The sequence below is a fragment of the Rhagoletis pomonella genome, unplaced genomic scaffold (genome assembly GCF_013731165.1).
Source record: "Rhagoletis pomonella isolate Grant_MI unplaced genomic scaffold, Rhpom_1.0 Rhpom_scaffold_00002, whole genome shotgun sequence".
Classification (NCBI taxonomy): Eukaryota; Metazoa; Arthropoda; class Insecta; order Diptera; family Tephritidae; genus Rhagoletis; species Rhagoletis pomonella.
Window position 1 is genome coordinate 27275609 of NW_023458556.1, and position 14565 is coordinate 27290173.

A 14565-nucleotide genomic window follows, 5' to 3' on the forward strand; every position below is an offset into this window, starting at 1 on the left:
TGAGTGCGTGAGTGAGTGAGTGTGATATGTTGCTCATAGTTCACGCACTTAACCACAATGCATTCAGTATCGATTGCAAGCAGCAGTAGCAGTAATTTAGGTTGAATGAGTGGCATTTGTGCTGACGTGCAACACCATGTCTAACGATGAGCTGTCTGTTAGCCTGTTGGACTGCCTGTTTTGCTGGGTATACTTGCACCCTCCCTTCCAAATGTGTGCATGCCTTTAGAACATTTTACAATCATTCTTCATTCATTCGATTGTCTAAACGTCAATACATCAATGATGATGATTATGATAGCAATTTTGTGCAACCGGATCGTACATCTACGCACGTACATACATATGCAATTCAAATGTGCTGATAGGCGCATAAATGCGTCTGCATGAGTTTAGGTTTTCAGTTTGACTGCATTGCCCTACCACCACCCGTCCATCTGCCTGTCCGAGAGAGGTTTGTAAGTGTTGCAGTGACAGCTGATTTCTGATATTTGGCAATGCTCTAGAAATCGTCCTTTACTGCATATCTTAATGCTTGCCATATGCTTGCGCTAGTTTACTCTATGCAATCGAACCTTGGGCTCGTTTAAAGTGGATGTCCATCTGACTTTTGGTTCGAAGTTAATTGCGGTGATAATCTAATTTATTACGATTTCATTAAAGGAGAAAGTAATGCAATTATTGTATACATATTCACATAAACGTATATTAACAAACATACGTAGATATGTATATACATATATAGATATGCATTTGTATTGTATCGTAATAAATACTAGTTATACATCCTTTCATGTGATTTTATGATTATGGATGTCATTTGCCTAAATATGTAGATAAATAGAAGGAGAAAACTGAATTATAAATAATTTTCAATTGCCAAAATTCGTACACTAAGAAAAAAGTAATATGATTTTTTCAAACAGGGTCATTTTTGGGTTTTCCATGTTAGCGAAATGAAAATTTTTGAACAGAAAAAGTATTTTGTAATCAAACTAAACATAAGTTTGTTTGATTGACCACAGAGTAGTGTTGTCTGGGTATTTTTGGCGAGAATAAGTTCAGCTCAACAAAAAAAAAATGTTTTATTTTATTTTGGTTTTTCTTAATTATGAAAAAGCATCTGTGAAGTACAGACAGAAATCACATTCAAATGAAAATATCTCAAAAAATAGATCTTTTAAAGTGACTAAAAGGTCGTTTGGCGCCAATTCATATGTCTTTTTTTTATGTTGAAGCAATAAGGATATGGTATATTTTTTTTCTCTGTGTACTTAGCCAATTAAGTAAATTTCACGCTTTTTGGAAGCAATGTAGTCAAATAAATTTAAATTCAACTTTCCCGGTTATCGATTTAAATGTTTATAGTAGTTCGAGCATTTAATAGTGTGGCGTTAAAAATTTTGTAAATTAATTGAGTGTACTGAGTGTAAAAACTATTCTTTTAAGTAAAAAATAATGCGCAAAATATATATACCTAATATGCAGTTTTGTGAGCGATGAAATGCTATTTTTCTGTATATAACCATTTTAATCATCCTCATGGATGAAGTAAAACTAGGATTAAAATAAAACATTGAAATCGAGAATTTCCAAAAAGCTACGTTGAGCCCGTAAATGCCCTAAACACCGAACTACATTTACTCGCCGCGTAGAAAAATATTCCTAGTTTGAACCCACCTTCCTCTTTTTATTTGGCACTACGATCGTTTGCCAGTTTAGGCCGTGAACAAAAAAAAAAACTTAGCTTTTTATTAGGAAAAGTCCTTCACAGAATGCTCTGAAGTTGATGAAACTGCGTCTGCGTGAAAAAAAAGTACAATACTCCGCCCAACGATTAGAAACAGTACTCAAATGTTTATATTTTGATATTATTAGATTTTTGAATTTTTGATTATTTTTAATAAAATTTTGGGTATGCCATTTCAGTATAATAAAGTGCAAGTGTGTAGTGGTTGAAGGAACTCGAACTTTGTGAAACTTCTCAACGAAAAAAATTATTAATACGAAAAAAAAATTATTCAAAGTAAGGAATTTTAACCCACTTCAAAACTGGTACTTTATTATACTCAAATTGCATGGCGTATACGTACACAAATTTCTTGTTAATATTTTAAAAATTTCGCATAATAGCAAAACTTCTTCCACTTTTAGAGATACATACGCGCGCACAAAATAAAGTAGAAACACAAACTTCGCATAGTTTGAAAAGTATTGCTCTTGCCTATATCTTCTGCGGTTTTATGAAATAATATCCTTTTAAATTAATAACATATCAAAATATTAAATTAAAATTCAAATCAAACGCGTGCTTCTGCATTCGACCGATTTGCTTGCTGCTACTCCGCAAACAATTTATTGCATTTTGCCCCAAGTGTGCTTACTCCTTTGGCTTAGTTTCTAGGAGCGCTCCTAGCGCTGCTATCGCTGCTGTTGTTGCATATGCAAACAAATTGATTTTAAATATACGAGAATGAAAATCAAATTTCTTTTACCACATTCTGTGCAAACATTTTCCTTGCGCTTGCAGCCAGCAGTAACTCAAAGACGAGAACTGATAACCAAAGAAATTCGAGTATATTGGATGGAATTATACGCTTAGTGCGCTCTAAATACACATGCAGAAAATATGTACATTAGGGTGCCCATCGAAAATGCTTCTTTTTTTTTTGGAAATTTCAAGACACTACTCCCTAATTTTATTCGTTTTTATGAGAAATTTTATTGCCTATTTTTATAGATTTTTTAAAGGTCATTTACGAAAAGTTGCAATAAGTGAGGTACCAGTTTATTTGAAAATAGATTTAATTTTAGATAGTGATCCATATCTTGAAATTGTAGAAATAATCGTTGGTCAAATTTTAAGAAATTAACAGAAATATGGGTATTTTTTAATTAACCCGATAAAAAATCCCAACAAGCTTAGTCCGACAATAGATTATTATATACCATTTTAAAGGCCTATATATCCTCTTCTCAGATCATATTCGATCTTTGAAATCGATGCAAAAATAGTTATTCAAAAACTCATAAATCTACAAATTCCTATTGTCTGACCTAAATCGATAGGTCGCGACCTCTAAATGACCTTTAAAAAATCTATAAAAATAGGCCATAATATTTCTCAAAAAAACGAATAAAATTAGGGGGTAGGGTCTTCAAATTTCTAAAAAAAAGCATTTTCGATGGGTACCCTAATGCACATATATATGCATGGTTAGCTTGCATCACTCTCTCCAAACAAAATAAAATCAGTTCAGTTTTACCATCGGATTTATAAAATGTTCTTTATTAAAAATATGAAGATTTAGGTAAGCTGGATCGATTTGAAAAAGCCTTGGAAAATTGTTTTTTTTTTATAAATAAAATCAGTTTTAAAAATGCTTTCCGCAAAAAATGACCTCAGATGATACTTAAGCTTAAAAAGTCTGCATAAAAATATTTACACACCTTTTTAATGGCATGAAATTAGATTTTAAGAAGTATTTTCAAATCACTTATTAATCGACTTCCATAAAAGAAGGAGGTTATCAGTTCGTCGGAATATTTTTTTATTTATTTTTTTTTCATTTTTTTTTTATTTTTATTTTTTATTTTTATTTTTTTTTTTATTTTTTATTTTTTATTTTTTATGTATGTTACCGCCTAACTTTGGACCCCGTCAACCGATTCTCCTTTTTGCATCGGAAAGGTAGTGTCTCAGAGGTGGTCCCATACTAATCTGGTTAAGATCCGATCAGTGGCTCATGAGATATATATATATATATATATATATATATTTTTTTTATATGAGAGTTGAAGTCGGTTTTTTTTGCTAAAAATTACTATACAAACAAGAATGACGAGAAGTAAGAAATGCTAAATGAGCTCCAGTAGGTATTTTCTATTTTCTATTTTCGAAAATTTAACAAAAGTAATATTATTTGTACGAAAAAGCAATCTATCGGCCAAATCTTTTATATAAAAAAAAAACTAAAACTATTTACTTATTTATTTTATTTTACTTTTGTTCAATAGCCCAGCAAGAATTGCAAACAATTTTCAAACACGCACTGTATTGTATTAAAAAGTTAGCGCTCAAATGTGTTTATTTAAGATTTTAAATCTGAAATCAAATGCTTCGGAAATGACATTAAGTTTCATAATATGCTAAAAGCGTTTTCGTTTCATATAAGCTGCTCATGCTTCTCTATGCTTTCTTTTATTTCTTAGTGCTTACGGCTAAGAACTGCATGTGTGGAGTGTGTTTGCGAAAAATCCAGCTAACTCGATAGCTTATACGGTGATTACATCGATAGGAACGTGTTTGCTGCACCACCGCCAATCTTCGCTTTATGCTCGTACAAGTATGCTTCTTCTATTTTTTGTTTGTTTGCCATTTGAGCAACAAAAAGCTTGGAAACTCGTTTTACTACGTGCCACTGTTGCATTTCACAAGTTGAGCTGGAAGCTCGAATGCTGATAGTAGTTATTTCAATACACTTGCATACAAATAGATTTACTCTTTCCATATAAATATACACACATACATACATACATATGTATGTATACAAATGTACGTGTGCTGCTTTGTTTTTGCTGCTCCTGCTGTTGCATATTTCATTTTATTGCCATTTTTTCGCTGTAAAGACATTACCAAAATAGTTACTCATACGCCACCGCATCCGTTGCCGCTGCCACTGCCGCTGCCACTGCCGCTTTGTGTACTACGATTGTTTTCCTTTTTTACTTTGGTTCTTGTTCTTTTTTTTTTCTTTATTGTTTTATTTCTGGCAGCCGCTGCTCAATCAATTTTCGCAAAATATGCAGCAAACACGTAGTGCACGAGACAAAGTGCAACAGACTATCAACATTCAAGAACGAATTGTATTAAAAATATCTGTATATGCGCTTTATATGTATGTGTGGAAGTGTGCAAGAGTATGCAACGGCATAGGTTCACACATGAATGCATGCCTCCATCACCTTTTTTGATTTTGTACCCACACACTGTTATGGTTTTGTATGCACACAGCTGCGCATATACATATACATATATAGCCAGCGGAAGTGAGTAAGCGCGTGTCTGGCAAGCTGTTGTGGCAGGCAGGCAGCTAAATAGCATGCAGCCAGCGGGTTAAGTTGATCGGTATGAAATGAGTGGGATTGAAGTGCTGCTAAATGTAAGTAGTCACTAACCAATTTTTGTATTACAAGACAAGCTGCAAGCTTGCGAAAATTTTATTAGTTGTGATTTATTGGATATTTGATGAGCTTTGTTTGTGTTGCAACTTTTTTTATTTACTGAAATTAATGCACGAAACCTTAAAGAAAAAAACGCATGCGCTCGTTTAAAGGAAAAATACAGATTTTAAGAAGCTGTTAAGTGCTTGCTGTTGGAAACTTTAACCTACGTATTCGTAACATCGTTCGCAAAAAACAATTAAAATTCAAAACACACGAAAGAATCGATATACTCACGAAACTATGGGCCAAATATAGTAAAACTGTGTTTTAGGCTTTTCACTCTGACGTCAGGATTTTTTTCAAAGGACTTTGAAATTTTAAAGGTGTGATTAATTAAAAAAATTATTAGAAAAAAATTAGTGCAATGTAGAATAACAATATGGGTACCGAATGAGAGAGAAAATTCTGTAGAATTTGGTTTACATGGGCAAATAGGTATTGAAAATGCGCATTTAATAAATTTTATTTTTTTAAGTTAATAATGTTTGCTGGTCGAAACTCGTCAAACAATCGTTTTTTCAAAAATAAATATTGCAAATTTTCAAAGATATTTAAGTACAAAATTTGTAAAGGACATTTTCCATACCCATTCGTCCTTCTGCACCGAAAAATTGTTTTGTTGTAATTCTACAGAATTTTTTCTTTTATTTGATACCCTTATTGTTGAATTTCTTAAATAATTTTTTGAAATAATCACATTTTTTTATATATCAAATTCCTTAAAAAAAATCCTGACGTCAGAGAGAAAAATTATCCAGTTTTTCTACAATTTACCCATAGTTTAGCGAATATATAAATTTGTTTGTGTGTAAAATCTACTGACGCACGATGTAAGCAACACAAAGAAGTCTATCCAAAATAGCTTAATCATATGCCGCACCAAAATTAGTGTTACCCTGTGTATTTATTTGAGGATCTTACGCTCACTACCTCTCCTCAAGGTAAACAGAAGCTAGAAGCTACTTTTGGTTCCTAAGCAGAAAGAAAACAAAAAAAATAGTTTCAATGAGTTCATATCGTTACCGTAATTCACAAAGGTCCTAACCAACACTTTTTGCGAAACTGTGTTTTTCACAGATTTCGGTAGGAGATATAAAGTACACCTTCAATAAAAATTTTAAAGTGATATTACCAAAAACAACGGAGTTACATGCCACTTTTTAAAAAGCAATTTGGTACACTTTTTATAATGTTTTTGTTGTTTTTTTTTAAAACAAATTTGTTCGTTTAAGGTGACGATATGTGAGTTCTTATATTTTTACACAAATTCGAAGCCGTTTACCCGTTTGTACGCGAAAGGAATATGTAGTCATTTTTCAAGCATGTGGCAACCCTATTCAAAACAAGTAAGAGCAGCGCTGTCTTCGGCTATGCCGAAGACTTCATACCTTTCATGAGCATCTGAAAATTTTACTTTAACAGATTACTGCATTTGAATAAATTTATATATTTACAGCAGGCATAGATAGAGGAGATACATATATAAAAAATCATATCTAAACAATCAGAGGTATGGAAGATATACCTTATATAGCACCAATCTAAGTGATTTTCACTACTGTGTGATCGGTACGTAAACCGCTAACGCAATTTAATGGGTTTAGCTTCCTACATAAAGGAGATACATATATCGCAAAAACTGGTATCTGAACAATCAGTGGTACAAGAGATTATGATTATACAGCATAGATTTTGACGATTTTCTCAGTAGACTTTGTATTATTATTTAAAAAATAGCTTACGAAATTTATCGGTTTTAGCTGTCCAAATAAAGGAACAATCTGAACAATCAGTTGTATGGGGGCAATAAACAGGTTATAGTGACCCGATCTTTGTTAATTTTATTGTAAACTTTCTGTTGATAATGAGTGAAAAAGGGCGAAATTTCATGTTTCGAGCTGCATAGATGGAGTAGTTATGACAAAAAATCGCATATCTGAACAATCAGTTGTATGGGTATGGGCGTAGCCAGGTAGGGGCAGGGGGGTGCTCGAGCCCCCCCTAACTTTCAAATTTTCTATATATATATATAATAGTACCCTGAAATGCCAGCTTAATAGGGTCGAGCAACCTCCCCCCCCCCCCCCCTAAATTTCATTCTGGCTACGCCGATGTGTATGGGAGCTATATGTAAAAGTGACCCCATCTTTGTTATTTTCACTGTATATTCTGTTGTTAATGGGTGGAAGTATTGCAAAATTTCATGTTCCTAGGTGCATAAATGGAGGAGTTAACTGAACAATCAGTTGTATGGGAGATATCTGTTATAGTGACCCGATCTTTGTTATTTTCACTGTAAGTATTAATAATGAGTGAAAACGGTGCGAATTTTGATGTTTCTAGCTGTATAAATGAAGAAGTTATGGCAAAAAATCTCAAATCTGAACAATCAGTTGTATGGTGGATATAGGTTTTAGCGACCCGATCTTCGCCATTTTCACTGAAAGTATTCTTTTGATAATAAGTGACAACAGTGCAAAATTTCATGTGTCTAGCTACATAAATGGAGGAGTTATAACGAAAAATCTTATATCTTAACAATCAGTTGTATGAGAGCTATAGGTTATAGTGACCCGATCTTTGTAATTTTTACTCTAAGTTTTCTGTTGATAATGGGTAGCAGTAATACAAAATTTCATGTTCCTATCTGCATAAATGGAGAAGTTATAACAAGGAATCTTGAATCTGAACAATCGGTTGTAAGGAGGCTATAGGTTATAGCGACCCGATCTTCGCCATTTTCACTGTAAGCATGTTTTTGATAATGGATGGAAATATTGCGGAATGCCATGTTCCCAGCTGCATAAATGGAGAAGTTATAACGAAAAATCACATATCTGAACAATCAGTTGTATGGGAGCTATATGTTATAGTGGTCCGATTCTTCCGGTTCCGATAAATGATTAATACATTATAAAAATACACCCACCTACCAAATTTGATCCGGATATCTCGAAAACTGAGAGACTAGATTGCATACAAACAGACGGACAGACAGACAGACAGACAGATAGACAGACAGACAGACAGACGGACAGACGGACATGGCTAAATCGTCTCAGATCGCCGTTCTGATCATTTAAGTATACATTTTAATGGGTCTATCTCTTGTTATTCTGGTACTTACAAACATCGGACCAAAGTTATAATACCATTTCATGCTCATGAAAGGTATAAAAATAGAGCCTTATTACCAGGGAACGGATTTTATGGAAATTGCCTTTTTTTCTGCTAAAGAGATATAGTATATTCGATTAAGAATGTCAACGATTTAGCTTTCCCTGATTCCATATATACACATTTGATGTTGTTTTTTTTTTAAGATATTTGCCTTTTATTTGCCTTTTTTAAAACTTTTGCCGTTTTTTGCCTTTTCTACCTTTAAAAAAGTGATTATAGCATTTACAATTTTTTTTTTTTTTGATTAAAAAATATACTCATGCCCATGCGGCTTATAGAAGCGCAGGGACCTCTTGCCAAATTGGTGTTGAAAAAATTCAAAGCCGTTTTCTCAGCAAACGTAGGCTTGAAGACAATAAGGGGTGTGGATAAAATTGTAACGGGCGAGGAAAATGCCCTTATTCCTGATAATATGAACGTTTCAAACGTTCCATATTTAGATTGGGCTCCACTTGTATCAACTTACGTCGAGCGCACATTTAGTACATTCTAGGCTTTTCTTCGCGAAAATCGAATGAAAATGCTGCCAGAAAACTTCAAAATGCATCTTGTGGTTCAATGTTACTACAACTATACAGATTAAAGTTTTATGAATTAGAAACTCGAAAGGATAAAATAGTCAAAGATTAAAAGTACAAATTTTTCATATAATGAAACTAGTTCATAGTTTTTCTCTTTTTACTTTTAATATAAACATTTCTAAAATAAATATATTTTTTGATTGTTCTTCGTATTTTCTGTCTTTTTTTAGTGCCTTATTTTTTCTTTTTTTGCAATACCTTTTTTTTTGCCTTTTCCTGCCTTTTTCGCTATTTTGTTTTGCCTTTTCCTGCCTTTTTCGCTATTTTGTTTTGCCTTTTTTTGCCTTTTTTCCAATACCTAGTGCCTTTTCCTGCTTTTTTCGCTATTTTATTTTGCCTTTTCCAGCCTATTTCGTTACTTTATTTTGCCATTTTTATAGGTTTTTAGGTCCTAAAAATCCATTCCCTGCTTATTACACACTTAATGGGCAAACCTTTTCATTTGACCTCTCGTGTCTTTAATGCACCGAACGGTCCGGTTTTTTATTTTTTAGACAGGTGGCAACTCTATTAATAAAAATTAAATCCTATTGCACATCTGAAGGTTCAGTGCTTTCATCTGACACCTCACTTTTTAGTCCAACGAACAAAACATATGTTATAAATTTTCGCACAGCTGGCAACCCTCCTCGAAAAAATAAAACCTTATTGCACATTTGAGGACCAAGTCCTTTCACTTGACACCGCATTTTTGAAATTTGAAGGAACTGTGCAAATGTTATCGTCATTAATAAAAAATACCTTCGCTTATTATATGTATGTAAGGTGCTAATTTTTAAATAGGTGGCAACCTTACTAAAAAAAATAAAGACTTATTGCACATCCGGAGACGATACCCCATCACTTGGAACCTCATTTTTTAATCCAATGAACGGTGCGTATCTTATAGTTTTTAAACAGGTGGCAACTCGACTTAAAAATAATCCATTATTGCACATCTGGAGGCCAAGCCCTATCATTTGACACCTAAATTATGGTAATACCCCCTCAAAAAAATTAAAATCTTATTGCGCATCTGAAGGCCAAGCTCTTCCATTTGACAACTCATTTTTTTAAATTGAATGAACTGTGCAAATCTGATGTCATTAACAAAAAATGCCCTCAGGTATTAGATACATACATATATATCCCCACAAAAAAAAATATATATAAATATATAGGCGTACTGCACACCTGGAGGCCATATCCTTTCACTTGGTACCTCATTTCTGGTCCAACTAACGGTAAAGATCTTATAATTTTCAAAAAGGTGGCAACCCTGTTAAAAAATAATACATTATTGAACATTAGAGCCCAAGCCCTTTCATTTGACACCTCATTCATTGCAATCCAGCCAACGCGTTGCAACGATGCCGATCTTATACTTTTTTAAACAAGTGGCAACCCCATTGAAATTATTATATTATTACAAACGTATTTAATAACAAAACTAAAATGTGTGCAAATCTCTGCGTACATGCATTCAGCATACACTTAACAAATTTGCAGTAAATTTAAAAGGTAAATATTGTATTTGCAGTAAAATTAGATTTTCGCTTATTTACTTCAAATTCTTGAATGAAAAGTGCCTTTATGATACTCGTATTTATTTTGTGGTGTCTTCGTATGCGTTGTGGTGTGTATGTGTGTGCATGTAAACCCTACAGGGAAAGCTACTACTAACTAGTTGCGAACTAGAATTCTACCAGTTTGCTTTTCAGCCCAACTAGTTCACGTTCTATCCTTTTTCAATTGTCAGGCTATGCATCAGCATCTACTAGTAGAAATACAAGTAGCATCATAGCAGTTGATGAGATAGTCTGCCAATTCATCCTTGTGAGAAGCATAAGTATGCCGTTTTGCTCGCGGCGCTCCAAAAGTCGCTTTGGCCGACAGAGCAAAGCACTGACGTGGTATTCCTAAGGTCTAAAGTTTAGTTACTGGCACAGGGGATTTTTTTGTTTTTTATTTTTTAATATATTTTTTATTTATATTTTTTATTTATATTTTTTATTATTTATTATTTACTTTTTATTTAGGGATTTTATTATAATTTTTAAATGTCATTAAAAAAAATTATAAATTTTATTTTTTATGGAACAAGTGTTTCTTTCCATATGTATATATCGAGCCCTAACCGCCAAAAAAACGTAAGCGACATTTTTTTTTTAAATTTTCTTTTTGATGCAGAATTGCTTCTAGATGCTCTAGGGGCATTTCTGCATATACAAAAAAAAAAATTAAAAATACTTCGCTTAATTTGAAAAATCTTAACCACCTCCAAGCAGGCTCGAACCTGCGATCTCAAAAATAGAACCGGTAGTCTTCACGCGACACCACAGCCGACATTTGTAAGAAAAGGAATTAATTGGTTCTCATTTGGCTTTGGCAATTCAAAGGCAGATGTCGCTGAACCTTTAAGTTCTTCGAAATTTTCGAACTGGTAGGCCATGGCTTTAACACATACTAGTTAATGAACTAGTATTTTTACTGACTGGTTTGGCTTTTCACTGCAGTTAATGCATCCGCCAAGTAATGTTTTTTTTGTCTTACAAGATGCCTTTTCTTTGTCTTTCCGCGCCGCATACTCAGACGAAAATTTACCGCTAGACGCTGACTGTAAGTCGCATTTATTCCTGCTGCTTCTTGTTTGCCACCTTTTATTCAGCGCTCCCTTTCATTGTTGTTTTGTCTTTTCATTACATTTCGTTGTCATTGTTTGCTGCGTTGTACTCTAAGTCGGTTTCCAGTTTCACGGTTCTTCCTGCTATTTGCAGTTTTCCACAGCACCACACCACCGACGTGTCTCTTTAACTTCCTCCTGGTTCTTAAGTGTTTGATTTAATTTACGTTATATGCATTTTTGTGTAATTTGCTCACTCGCGGTTATTTTCCTTTTTGGCTAATTTCATTTTTATGTACTCAAGTTTTTATCGTCCTACTGACTGTTTAAATGCTTGCCTTTACGTCCCGTAGACTCCTGAACGCCAGAAGTAGCAACCAACTCATATTTTTTTCATTATACTTTTTTTTTTACTTTTTCACTGTCTCCATTAGTTGGTTCTGCAATGTTAAAGTTTGCTTGTTTTTTTTTTTTTGATATTTGTCTGTCTGCTGGGCTCTACTTTGTTTTTCGTTCTTGTGCCTTTTATTTTCTTTTATTATAAGCACATTTTTCGCTTTGTTTTTGTTTCCAGTGTTGCCCCGCCAGTAGCGACTAAATTTTCCCTTTTGCATCGTTATGCGCTTAATTTTCGCTTTTCATTTTCAATTGCCATAATTTACTTTTACTTTTTTTTTTCAATTTTCCACTGTGGAATTCGTAACTTTTTACATAATTTCAATTTATTTCTAGTGATGACGAATCAAAGTGGTTACCGTTGCTTTTCGGCTTAACCGTATTTTTACTTTTAATTCTAGATATCACTAACCTTGAACATTATCAGCAAAGGAAAATGAATTATAGGAATCTAGTGTTTTTGGCAAGGTTAGATGTGCAAGAACTTCAAAGGATGCTATTGAAGACGATACCTAGAAGTGTAACCCTTTTTGAGGCATAATAATGTCAGCAACATTTAAATCGCGTATAAGTGTTGATACGCGTGTAGTTGATATTACCTACCCAAATTGTCTACTAACTAGCCTAACATTTTTGGTATTAAGTATTAGTATTAAGTGAGTGCTTCTTGTCGACCCTCGAGTTTAAAATCACCTTCGATTTTCTCCACACTATGTTACTTCTGAGCATTTTTACTAACGGTCGGCAAGCTGTCCCACTGAGTACGGATGTAAGTAGCCTATCAGCTTCCGGTGGCTTTAATGGTTTGAAGATGTTCAGCGCCCACCTAATCAGTTGTTATGCGCATATTTTCTTAGTCACTACACACTTTTATCTTCCTATTTTTACAATATATTCTGTCTCGAAATATGGGAATAGATTCTCTGAAACAAGCTTCTAAAAAAAGTCGAATATTTGGCTCTTAACCTGCTAAAGTTATCGTTCCACCAGAGTACATTCCTGGAAGAACACACTTATTTATAAGACAACGGTTTTTTGCATCAAAAAGTAATAGATGAAAGTGTTCTATTGTATATCCTGAATGAGTAGCGTTCAACTTTGGGTTGTCTTCTCGCAATATGTTTGCTCCCAGTCTATTTTTCTAGGTTTCTTAAGATTCTCTAAGAACAAACCAAATAATTATACGGTCTTACATGGAGGGATTGTAAGAAACTCTGCCGTCTTTTACCAACGTTTCGTTTAAGTTTTACCCATCGTTATATCTAAGGCCTTTTCCCTCGCGCAGGTGAAACACTTTGTTTGGCGTATATTCCCAGCATTAAAATACATACATATGTGTGTCTTATTTACATATTACTAAAGATAAATTCGAAAATATTTTCACACCTTTCACTAGTTTCACCGAAGATCGGTATTTCTAGATGCTGTATATCACATTACACTTTAAGATTTAAGGAATGTGCGCTATGAATTGTTTCATTATTAAATTTTTGTTGTTGTTACAATTCGTTGTACTGCCTAACCTTCGGACAAAAAATCGCCTCAGTAAGATTTCACCAAGAACAGCCGTATACGAACTTATTTCACAACTACCCTTATCGTTATCATCACTATTACCATTGCCATAACGATTACCATTGCATTACTGTTACCATTTTTGTTACCGTTACAAATAATATTGCCATTACAATTACCCCGAAACATTACCTTCACCATTATCATTACAATTACGATCACCATTATCATTACCACTATGATAAGCTTAGGTTTCATTACAATTACCCTATAATATTACCATTACCGCTACCTTTATCATTACACATTACCATTACCATTACTATTATCATTCCCATTACCATTACTATTATCATTCCATTACCATTTACAATACCATTCCCATTACCATTACCATTACCATAACCGTTATCATTGCCTACTATTTTCATTTACATTACCATTACTAGTAACTATCATTACCAATGCTTTTACGATTACCATTGACTTTTACGATTACCATCACCATTACGTTGGGTACTTACCGAAAACAAAGCAAATAACCGAATTATATTTGCCACGCTTTTCCACTTACACACCACTAACACCACAGCTGAGTAGTCCACTTACAAGTTGAAATCGTTTTAATCTTGCAACAGTGTTGCTTACAATCCTGCTGCTGCGGCAACTGTTTGTATAATAAGACAGGTGTAATAATTGAGTTAAGGTAACACCATTACCAACCAGCAGGAGTCGCATACAACGAACAACAAACACGTGCCCTAAGAAGAGCAACAAAACTGTGAAGTGCCTCGTATTGTATCACTCTGCTGCGGATTGTATACAACAATCAAATTTTGTTTTGTACATAAATGAAAACGTACGCACTGGTGGTGTAGGCTTTCTTTCAGCTTTACCACCAATGTTTATGCTCACAAGCAAGTATATACATTAACTCATACATATGTACATACACACACCAACGCACTTAACATTGTTTTAATATGCACCAATATGTGCGGTAAACTGGCGTAAAGTTCAAAGTTAAAAATAATCTCATCAACTTGCGCTTTTGCACATAACAAA

At 33.7% G+C, this 14565-nt stretch overlaps 1 protein-coding gene across 4 annotated transcripts in view; it reads left to right on the forward strand.

Annotated features, from left to right (window-relative positions):
• The window catches only part of LOC118733374 (protein misato), a 434582-nt gene that overhangs the window by 41976 nt on the left and 378041 nt on the right, over window positions 1-14565 (forward strand). Inside the window, exon 5 of one of the 4 annotated variants that reach the window (XR_004992245.1) lies at window positions 4213-4237. The exons of the other annotated variants lie outside the window; for them this stretch is intronic. The gene's annotated coding sequence lies outside the window, so the exon portion shown is untranslated. Of the gene's footprint in view, window positions 1-4212; window positions 4238-14565 lie in introns of those variants that run through there. 4 annotated transcript variants of the gene reach the window in all.